General features: G+C 47.3%; 1 protein-coding gene across 2 annotated transcripts in view; it reads right to left on the minus strand.

Moving 5' to 3' along the window:
- Positions 1 to 10836, minus strand: part of PolQ (DNA polymerase theta) — a 70508-nt gene extending 59672 nt beyond the window's left edge. The window contains exons 1-2 of one of the 2 annotated variants that reach the window (XM_086987448.1): positions 10040 to 10836; positions 5351 to 5705 (exon numbers count right to left, since the gene is read on the minus strand). The gene's annotated coding sequence lies outside the window, so the exon portion shown is untranslated. Of the gene's footprint in view, positions 1 to 5350; positions 7314 to 10039 lie in introns of both variants that reach the window. The other variant, XM_086987447.1, reaches the window with a different exon arrangement.
- Between the last annotated feature and the right edge of the window lie 509 nt (positions 10837 to 11345).

The following is an 11345-nucleotide window of genomic DNA, read 5'->3' on the forward strand; positions in this document are numbered from 1 at the left end:
TATATGCGCGTTAAGATGGGCACACTAGATAATTCTAGAACCATATAACACAATTATGAATGGGGTCCGTGTTTGCGCTAAATGCACTCGATAGAGAAGCTAACGGGGGTCAGCGCCACAGTCGTGTAAGCAACGGTACGTCAGGAGCAGAGAACACTACTAAAGTTGTCGTAGGCGCCTACATATGGACTTTCTACATGTTAGTATAATGAGCCAAAACTCGAAATAAATTCGTTTACAGCACTGGCGTCTACCCTGACTTTCACCATGTGCGATGAACGAATCTAGCTACAACTTTAACGGCGATATATAGCGAAGTGCCAGACTATTACACTATTTCCGCATATCAGTTCTTCTCTCTTGCTTGTGTGTACTTGTTATTTTTTCCTCATATCTGCATAGCAGTACTAACTAGTAGTCTCTGTAATAATAAGCAGTGGCTGTAGTATTCGTTGAAGATAATCAGATGTTACCGGTTTCCCTTAAGTGCGTCCCGTATGTAAATAAATCTTCTATTTATTATTATTTGGCTATTATACGGTACTTGTATGAGCGTAAGTTGAATTCTGGATAATTTCTCGCTTAGATAATATCGTAAGCAAGGTAACGGTGGAACTGAGAGGGAGGAAAGAAGTCAGGTAAAAAAACAAGTATAGCAAAGCGAGTAGTCGATGATAAATTGGATTGTAGTTATTTAATTGGATTGAATGATTAATTAAAACACTGAACTATGGTTATCTTCTTAGGCTTGCGTGTACTTTAGATCGCGGATTGTTGTCGAAGAACTGGCCGTAGCACAAATAATACACCAATCGAACTTCTTACCACAATCAACAATGACACCCAAATAAACTATTGAATTTCAGTAAGTTATGAGTGCCGTCTACGCGCTCCATTAAGTTGTAGTTGGTGACACAATGCAACTGCAACGCCGACTGGACAGACGCAAAACGTAACTCCAATTTCGAATTAAGTCAGGCGGCCAGAAAACGTGGTCGGCGGGTTCAAACACCGCCAGCAGCGACAACTCCTCCCATCGATGTAGTCATCACCTAAATTTCACACATTAACCAAATGAAGCAGACAGGTGCTACACGTCGAGTATGACGTGTAGTACACGTAGTATTGGCGTTTGAATCGGTATTGTCCTACTCCGAGCTACCAGCGGCCTAAATCCTAGCCCGGACGTTCATCTGTGCCTTCATTGCTGCCGGCTAGGTATGAGCTAGACGCGCCAGTTGTAAACGGAAGTATGGGGGCTAAAGCATTGCTACCTTTGGTTGTTTTTTCTCTTCCCATCAAGCTTCGCCCCTGAAACATGCATCCTACTCTAGAGACGTCGCCATAAGACCCTCGTTGTGGCACGGTAATTTCGTTACGTTATGCGAGTTACTGTCTTGTTACGCGATAACCATAGCCGGCGCACCTCCGCCACTTCCGATATAATCGGACGTGGTCGAACCCCAAACGCCGCGTGCGTCGACGATGAGGTACACGAGCACGATTCGAACGCCAACGCCATCGACAGCAGCAGTAGAGACAATTAGCGACATATGACGAACGCAGAGATGGTTGTTCGTAGTGGTGGTAGTAGAACCTAACAGACTAGGTCGTCGATTATATCGTGCTGTAGGCCTACCTCGTTGTATCGCAACGATCTTAAACAGCAAAGTGCGATGAAGCAAAATTAATCAGTTAATTTAACTAGGACGTAACTGCAATGAAGCTGTCCCCGAACCCACATAATAAAATCGCATTTTGTAGGGCATTCCTGCTACGTCTACGATCGTGTTATTTAGGTTTCATTACCCAAGGATATTCTTAGAAGGGTTAGTCACGATATGCCTAAATATGAATACCGTTAAATTTGCACCTATATAATGGTTATTCCTAGAACTCGTGCTGCAGCTCCTATTCCGTCGATGCAATAGTAACTATAGATTTTGCCTCACTAAAATGAGTTCTCGTTTCAATGACAAGCTGCAGACTTTCCAATGTTTAGCATCAATAGAGGCGTGCACTCTTCGTGAACATGAAGACAGTCAGGTTGCCGAACGTGGTGCCGCCACGTTCGCGCTATCTTCGTCGCGGCATCACACAGTCAATTCCAACAGCTGTGACGGAAGCGGCGACGGCTGCGGTGGACCCGCGCTTATTTGTTCCGTTGCATCCAGCGGACACCGGTATGGCATCGCAGCCAGTCACCGGGGGCGTCATCTCCCCCGATGTGTGCGTGCAGGAACTGACCGCGCATTCGTTATCGAAAATGATGTTTTTGTAGATCAAAGGCCGTCTTTGATTCTATGAGCAGCTCGGAACGAACACAGCAGATGTTACGTGTTATCGCGACGCGCTATTTATACGACTTCGACAATTGCCATTGTCACAAATCGAACAAACGACGAAGCAATTTCGTATTGTCGCCTTTTGTCGTTACTTTAACGACTCGATTGCTGTTGCCGGCCGCAGCAGCAGCAGCAGCCGCCGCCGCCGCAAGGAGGCAAAGCGAGCAGAAGACGTCCGTCACTAACTCGAAACGGTGCTTCTATATGCGCGACTACGTAAAATCGTCGGTTCTTGCTGATCTCTGCCTATCTCTGGTGACGAAAGCCCGTACGGTTGTGTCAACTGAATCGTCTACAATGGTTTGAATTCTGTAACCTATCTGCGAAGGCTTGTCTTCAACGTCTTCAGAACACTGGTCACAACGGCGGCATCAGCGGGGGCAATGGCAATTCACTTCTTTCAAGATTCGGCTCGTATTGCGCTCGACAAGCTACAAAACTCTCATGGTTTTGGCATCGGATCGGAATTGACTAATTTCAATCAGGTGTTGCCGTCGAGAGAAAATCGACGCTTGGCTGTCGACACTCGACCTCTCAGGTCGTCTCAGCGTCTTTACCAACAAAAAGAAAAAGCAGTCAGAAAGACAGGCCGAGACGGCAAGGGTGAGAAAGCAAGCAAGCATCCGTCCATCTATCTATCTCTTTTTCGATTTCACCCGCGACCTGAAAACTACCCCGACCTTAGGGAACTGCGGCAGAGCAATAACCGCAATATGTGATTTTTCACTACTTCAATATTCTTGTCTTCCCCTGGCCCGACCAGTTCAGCCCTTCTGCCTCGTTTTCACTCTTTTCGTTCAGTTCGATTTACTTCGAACCGGGATAGCTTTCGGTTTTTCCGAAAGATCGTCGTTTTCCTTCCGATCATACTCCCATCGATATGATCATTTCGGCCTGTTTTAATCTAACTTTGTTGAAAGAAAACGCCAGACATCAACTCGGAACGAAAAGCCCACGTGTGACAACTGCTGATACAACCAGTGCCGTGACGGCGAGCGTCAGGAGCACCAGCGCCGGAGACCATATTCACGTTACGTGTTCGTTCTACGCCACAACAGCAGCTGAATAACAAGTGCACACGTTAATTTGAATTTTGCCAAAGACGAAGGTGAGGACTAAGCCAAGCGCTGCGGTCGTCGTTGTTGTGAGAACTGACGAAAGCCGTTTTGCCAAAAAAAAAAACAGATCAGAGACGGCAGGTAGCATTGTAGCAAACATTGTAACGAAAAAAAAGTTTCGCCTGCAGCTACCGGTGCCTCCCGTCAGCATCATGGAGTTTCCTGGCGTTCAAACCCGATGCCGTGCAGTAAGCAGATTCCGAAAGATGCCTCCAAACTGACGTCAAAAACGGTCGCGGCCGACAAACACAGCCGAGGGCAAGCGAGTTCGATGATACGCTGAATATGCGTAACGCTTTGTGACCTGGCTTGAGTCATTCGATTTTGTCGGTCAATCGGTAGATGAGCACCGCACGATTTCGAACAATGAACCGTTTCTTGGTCTTAACACCCGAACAGATAAGGCCCAAAAGATGACAGAACATCAGGGTATGACACGTTCTCAAAAAAGAAACAAAAAAAGTAAACAATGCGCGTTGTGAAAACTCAACAGAAAAAGAGACTGATTGAAGATCGGACGAACGAGATAACCGACAAGAGTTGGGCGCCTGTCAGGGAGATCATGTCGAACAAAATCAAAATACAAGCTGAAGAACTACACCGCAGCGCACGTAACGTGTTTATCCCCTATGCAGAGTAAATAATCGCCTCATATATATGCCTATTGAAAAAATACTAATACGTACGTTTACCGTATAGCGTGCCTCAAAATTGTGCTCGATCATACTAAATGAAGGGGACATGCACATGCAGCGCGATCGATGTAAAGTTCTTTCTGGTTAACAGGTGTTAGCTATCTAGTGCTCACTAGGAAGGAAAAATCGAACCCTATTCTTCTGCAAGCTTTGGGCAGTTTCAGGACCACTTCAACTAAAGTTACCTCTTCACCGAGGAAACTGTACGATCTAAAGTTACCTCTTCCACGAGGAATGGCGTGTACGGCGATTTCTTACGCCCAGCTACGTACTATTTCACTATCTCAGGCCTCTTGTCCTTCTTCACACACTCGTCATCGTCGGACAACGGTCCCATAATACACTATTGCACTCGAGTAGTAGCCGAAGACGCAACTGCCAGACGGAAAAGTAAAACAAAAGAAAGAGAGCGAGCGAGATAGAGAGAGAGAGAGGGAGGGAGGGAGGGAGCAATATGTACACAGAGACAGAGAGAGAAAGTACGGCAAACCAGCTAGTGTGTCAGACCATTGTAGACAGTGAGTCAGTTAGCGGTGGTAGCTTTGCCGTTATTCATCCGTCGGTCGGTCGGTCGGTCGGTCGGTCGGTCGGCTCAACCAATATTAATTTTTATCAATTGCCCTACGCACCAGGGTGCAACGCATGTGGGTAATTCACAAGTGGGAAAGGGACAGTTCAGGACAACCTGAGAATGAATGATTTGTCACAAAGAAATCCTTTCTATGGCTTTCTGTTACATACGAATTCGTCATCGATGCATGTAAGCAATCGTGCACAGACTGCGGGGGAACAGGAAAAGGTACGAATAAAATTCCGTCAGTGTTACAGGGCTGATACGGTTCCCATGTGCGTTCATTTAGTGAACCTGTGTGTCTTATCGGTCGATACGTAAATCGCGCGTAGGCCATGGCCAAAGTGTATTGTCAACATCGAACAGTGCTATCATACGGATTTATCTCTGATCACTCTTCCACAAGCAGAGGAACACTTGCAGTAGGCTGCTTGTGTTACGCTTGTAAAAGAAGTAAACTAAGGATTGCCCTATTTTTCTATAGGATTTGGCAGAATAGTGTTATAATAACGTTACATGAAAAAACAGTGATGTACGTATGATGGTTAACGCATGGCAGAGACGCCGTAGGAAAAGTCCTATCGCTGAGGGATCTGGGCTAAACTTGAAAGTTGCACTTACTTGTGATTTCGGCGGATTGACTTGAGCGGGTGGCGGCGAATGTCACAATAGAAGAATCCAACGGGGCCAAATTTCGCCAACTCTTTCAGTCACTGTTTGTTTTGTGTTTTTCTTCGGTATTATCGAACAGTAGTTGTAGTAGGAGCACCATCACTATTCTGCACATCATCGCTATACCGTTGATAAGAACTGAAACAAATTGTACGTCTGGTGGACGATGCCGGTATAATTCGCTGTCCAACGCATCCGATGTGAGCAAGCAGAAATCGAGAGGGAAGGCATATACGTGTGCGCTCAATAATCGTATTGTAATTGAGAGGGAATTGCCCTGAGGCAATACTCAGGTTCAAGTCAGCTGGAATTGATTGTATCATTCATATTACAGCCATGATCGGCAGATGCAAGAAATTAAGGGTAAATCTCTACGGGAGATCATAACCGTTATTCTGTAGGGAAAAAGAAATGGGATGAAAATAATCATGATTTGCATAGGTGAACCACGGTTCGCGTTGGGAAACATTCGGCGATTAGAAGAAGTAGGCAGGACGCGGCAGGCCAATCACCACCTTACGGAGTTAATAGGTTGAACAAATAGATGTCTCTGCATTTCAATACCGTACGGCACCTGGCTCCGATAAACTTTAACTGGCGACCCTGTGCCGTCGTTCATTAGTACTAATCGAGGACTTGGCAATAGCTACAATAGCAAGCAGTCACCTATCTATCTGCCTAACAAACAGATTTTTGCCTAGTTCAGCAGTAATCAATCCGATCGGCCACAACCGGTAGCAGAACTACGACGGACGTCAGTCAGTCAGTCCGGACATTCGACGTCCAGCAAGGCCCGATTAACGTTAGGAGACGTCGTTCGCCGTCGCCCGCAGCAGTACCGACTCGGGTGGCTAATTCTGTTGCAGTGACGACTACTCTGGCATGAGTCGCCGCTGGAGGCCGGTGGCCCGTGATGTTGTTACGGTGGTGGCAGCACCATCGACGGCAATTGACGCTGTGGCGTGTTGCTGTTGCTTCTGCAGCTTAGCTCTTAGTTCTGTTCAGCTTCAACGTTCTATCTTTGCCTAAGTTTGCCTGCTGCTGGCGATGATGATGACAGTAGCACAGACGCGGCCCTCTACCTCCAGTGCAGCAGCAGTCCATCGTAGTTGTAGTAGCAACGGTCGTGGCGCGGTCTGAACTCGTCATCCGTAACGGACCGTCATTCTGCCTCTACGGCCACCCGCCTCTCCCTTACTGGCCGCTACTGCTGCTGCGTTTCGCTCTGGACTTTTGTAGCAGCGCATTCAATATACTAAGCAGCAACATCACTGTCTGCCGCTGTCGTTGCTACTAACTTTACTGTTGCTGTCGCCGGCGTCAACAACTACTCTATAGCGTTCAATGTGCTGTGCTACTAGACGCTGAGTCGATTGGTTGACCGTCGCCGTCGCGATGGCTATGAACCACCGTCTTTTGCTAGTTTTCTTGCTTGGTTGCCTGTTGTTGTCGTTATGCGTGAGTGAGAGACCTCTCCGGTGTAGTCCTCAATTCACCGCTGGCGGCTTGAACAACGGCGACGACGACGACGACGGTGACAACGACCACAATTGAAGTACCAGCAGGTCCATACGTCATTGCGTAGTTCATATGTAATTTGAAAATGGAGGCGGCGCTGGCAGTGAGGACCCTGCGTGTGCATTCAGGCAGCGTTTCTCGGATTGGGTCAGACAACAGCGAAGTGTGCAAAGGAACTTAAACCAGCAAAGCAAGCTCTCGACGCCGAAGTCCGTCATTCCTCGCACCGGTGCAGGTCCACTGAATACGGAACTGCAAGAGGTGGTCCGCAGGGTTGATTGCCACCTACCTACCGCGCGTGGAGGCGTAATTCTATCACAGTCAATCTCCCCATTGAAGCTGTTGACGTAACTTCCATTAGCTAACAACCTTCAGCATTTCTTTTCCAGGTCGGCTGTAATAAAGAACAACATGGCAGAATCACTAGAATCCAAATCTTACGCATATTAGAGTAGAATCGAAAACTTAAATCATCTACTGTCTTCTCGTGTTCTGTACAGGATAGGGTCTACCCGTGCCATTTAATAAATTCCACGTTATTCGATCTCGCACTCCTATAGGCGTAATTTGGTTCGTAAACAGGCCGCTATTATACTGTCAAGGTACATGAAACGAATTCAAGGCAACGCTGAGTGCCAAGCAAATGGTACAACTGAATCAAATAACTACTGCATGTGGATTAGGAAGAATGATCGCGTGGGAATATTGAGCGGCTTTACCAGGTCTATAATCTTTCCCTAGAATTACGGTTATGGCTCGAATAGCGCATCTAACGATACAGGCAGTCGCAACGTTTAGATAGTCGGTCGTCGGCTGAACTAGCAAACTTAGCCGTCGCTTGTGATGCAGAAAAATAACTAGCAATTTGTTGCTCCCTCTGCCATTATTGCCGCTGCTCACGCCCGAGCGAACGAGTGTTTGCGCACGCTAGGTGTCCGCTACGACTGATCTTTTCTGTGCCCCTATTGGGCCTCGTCGCCCTTTGGGGGCTGTCGTTTCGCCCCTCCTGCTGCTAGGCCTGTTTCCTGCCATTGCTAGAATCATAACGATGTACTGTGTTCTTGTTGTTGCTAGTACCACCAGTACGGCCCTCTATTAGAAGTTGTGCTGGAAGACCGCTGCTGCCATTGCTCGTTTTAGCGTTTCCTAGGCCGATCGCTTGCGGTATCTCGGCCAGCGTTTCTCACAGACGACTCCAACAACAGCATCAGCATCATCGTCTAACATATGGTGGCGGTGGTGGCGATGATGGCCGCCGTCGCGGGCGGCGTCACAGTTTGAGCCACCATTGGCCCCGCCAGCGTCGGCGCACCTAGACAGAGTGGCTGCTGAGCCAGCGCGTGGCTGACCGCTAATTTATATGCGGCAGCGATATGTGGTAATGGCAAAAGCGCCACTGATCGTGCCGTCGACAACAGACGACGGGGACGACGCTAACTAGCGAATGCTGTCGTCACATCAGCTACTGTCATTGCTAGCGCGACGGTGGCGGCCATAGAGAGACAAAAACATCCGCATGGCCCTTTGCGCAGCCTGGCGGAGACGACAGCGGCTGCAATAGTGGTCGCATTGCGGAGGGATGTCGATTGATTATGACGACTTTTCACTGTCTCTCTGCCCAGGACGCGATCTCGCGCACGGCCGTATCGTCGCCACGACCATAGCCAGCATCATCAGTAGTAACAGTTGCGGTAGCAGTCATACAATGTCCGTTTCCCTTCAATTCGATATTTGACGCTCACTAATGACTGAGCGCACGTCTACAACGCATTTGCCGAAGCTCATACAGTAAACGACGGAAAAACGATAGGGGGCCGGGTACCATGGTGAAAAAGATAAGAGGAGAAATCAAGCAATGACAGAGGGCTCACGTGGCTTTCACTGGGGCTAAACTTTTTATTTTTATTTTAGAGGCGATATGTCAATCACGTAGAATGATATCTATCTATGCCGCACTAGAAATAGCATTTCACCCTGTCAGAACACGAGAATTTACCGAAAATTGCCGAGATGACAAATATCTCAGCTTGTCGACCAGACAACAACGTGCCTACTGATAGACCATTAATAGGATTTATTAGATAATGGGTGAAGGCTTTCATTAAGAGCAATAGCTTTGTATCATACGGGCTATTATATGCTGCAGTATCGAACTGCGACAGCGGTACAAGCATGAGAAGTTTCGCGCACTGTTGTCTCTTCAAGCAGGCATACGCGCGAAAAATAAAGCAGTCATAGGCCAATGGAAAGGTTATCTTCGTAAACAGATGGAGTACATTTTGTTTTTCGTCCCTGCCTGTTTACAGCACTAAATTTAGTTCCGCCATATCTGCAATCGGGCACAATTCTACTGCTAACTCAATTTAGCTTTTTTTCTTCCTTCCTTCAACAGAAGAACAACCGAAATTTGTGTGTTTAGCAGAGCTACTTCACATCCGTCATCGCGCCAACGGCCGTAAATTAACGATGTGCGTGTAAGCAAGCAGATACAGTCCCAGAGCACTTCGAATCTTTTCTTGGCTTATTTGTGTGTTTTGGCACGATATCGTGCAACACTCAACCTATCGTATATTGGGCATTATGATCTCTGTGCATAGACTTAACAATAACACTTATTTGACGTCGTCTCGATTAAGGCACGTTCATTAGAATTCGGCCGAAAGCAGACTCTAATGTCAAGGACGAGTTCAGAAGGGCACATCAGTCCAGCCAGATCCAGCCCGAATATTTTGCAATTCGCTACTGACGCACATAAACATAACGGCTGCTTAAGAACGAGTCGCAAGTTGCCATCTCACTGTTGTCAATAATTCGAAAATTATTAGCAACAATAGGAACACCGCACTGATGAACTGATCAATAACAACAACAACAACAACAATAACAGCAGCAGCAGGAGCATGAGGAGGAGCAGGCGTTACGGGATTGCGAAACTGGATGTCAAGGGTGCAACATACAATGCAAGGATCGCTGTTGTCTGCTTCATATAGCACACACACACACGCACACACACACACACACACACATACACACACCCTCATACAGACAGTCAGACAGACGTCCTGATCCTAGCTATCAACAGATAACGAGAAGGATTTTATTCCAAGGACAACGTCTTACCAATTTCGAGATCCTGACGAAGGAAATGATGAAAGGACGATTCAGCCGTAATATTGGTTCGATCGGTGCCACATATGAGAAAATCGATCGTATACTTCAACGTGGTGGAAACGTTTTCCTTGATTGGTCCAATCGGAAACGATGATAAGAGCTTTAGGAATAGAGGTAGACGGTTTTAGAGATTTTTATCGATATCGGTAAAAAAAACATCTTTCTTGCGATGGCTCTGGTTGCTGTTGACACCAATATGATCCGATGGGCCGATATTTCCGTTGAAACAAACGGCACAAGACTTAGCAACACGAGGCGCGTTTGACTTTATTTAGCCAAAGCTCTTTAACTGTTCGTTCACAGTGACGATTGATGTATGATTGCTCACTCTAGCCCTACTCAAAGATCACTGTAGATCTTCATTCTTCTTTGCAATTCATATCGTTAAAGATGAAGACGTTGCTCCACTTTCAGAAAATCCACTGAATGAGGAGAGCTGTAGGTCGAAAAGCGTTGACATCTCGGGTAAAAACATACTGGAAGCCAACTTGAGTGTTGATCGGACTCGGGTCTGCAGTTTGTCTTCTTCAGATGGTGAGAAAAGGAGAAGCGATGGTTGTATGAGGTCTAATAACATAACAACTACACATGACAAATTAGTTAATCAGGCGCTTGTTGCGGCTCGCTCGTCAAATGACGTTCTATCCAGTTCTCTTCACTGTTGCCAAAATGAATGCAATGTGCCATCGTGCGCGGTACTTTGGACAAGCTGAGGTCGATCGGCAGGCGGAGATGATGGCGCTGATGGTTCCTGTCGCCGAAGTCGAAGTAACGAGCCGTCCAGCTATCGAATGCGCGAGTGAGGGACGACAAAAAAGAAAGGATAAATAGAAAGGGCAGGCGACACCGTGCCCTCAAAGACGAACAGACAGCTGGGCATAAGGTAAAGACACAGCCGTCTTCGGCCGTCGGATATTGCCGTAGCGTCAAAGCATAGGGAACGTTGACGACGCACACGGCGCCTGCCCCTAGCTGCCGGACAAATCGTGGTCGCATTGGTTGCTCACGTATCCGTCCGAGCTAGGAGCAATAGTGGCCGGGCTGCTTACGAACGACAGCAGACGCTGGCGACGTTAGCAGCTACATCAGAAGGAGCCAAGAAGCAGAAAAAGCAGAAGCTAAAGGCAGAGGAAGCCGACAGCAAAACCAACAGCAGCATCAATAGCAGAAGTGCGACTGCCGACTTCACTCGGCCTTTCTGCTGTCGAGCACTAGCTGCCGAGGACAACAATGACACTGGAATATAAAAGGCTGG

This window comes from Varroa destructor, unplaced genomic scaffold (genome assembly GCF_002443255.2).
Source record: "Varroa destructor unplaced genomic scaffold, Vdes_3.0 BEIS01000004.1, whole genome shotgun sequence".
NCBI lineage: Eukaryota > Metazoa > Arthropoda > Arachnida > Mesostigmata > Varroidae > Varroa > Varroa destructor.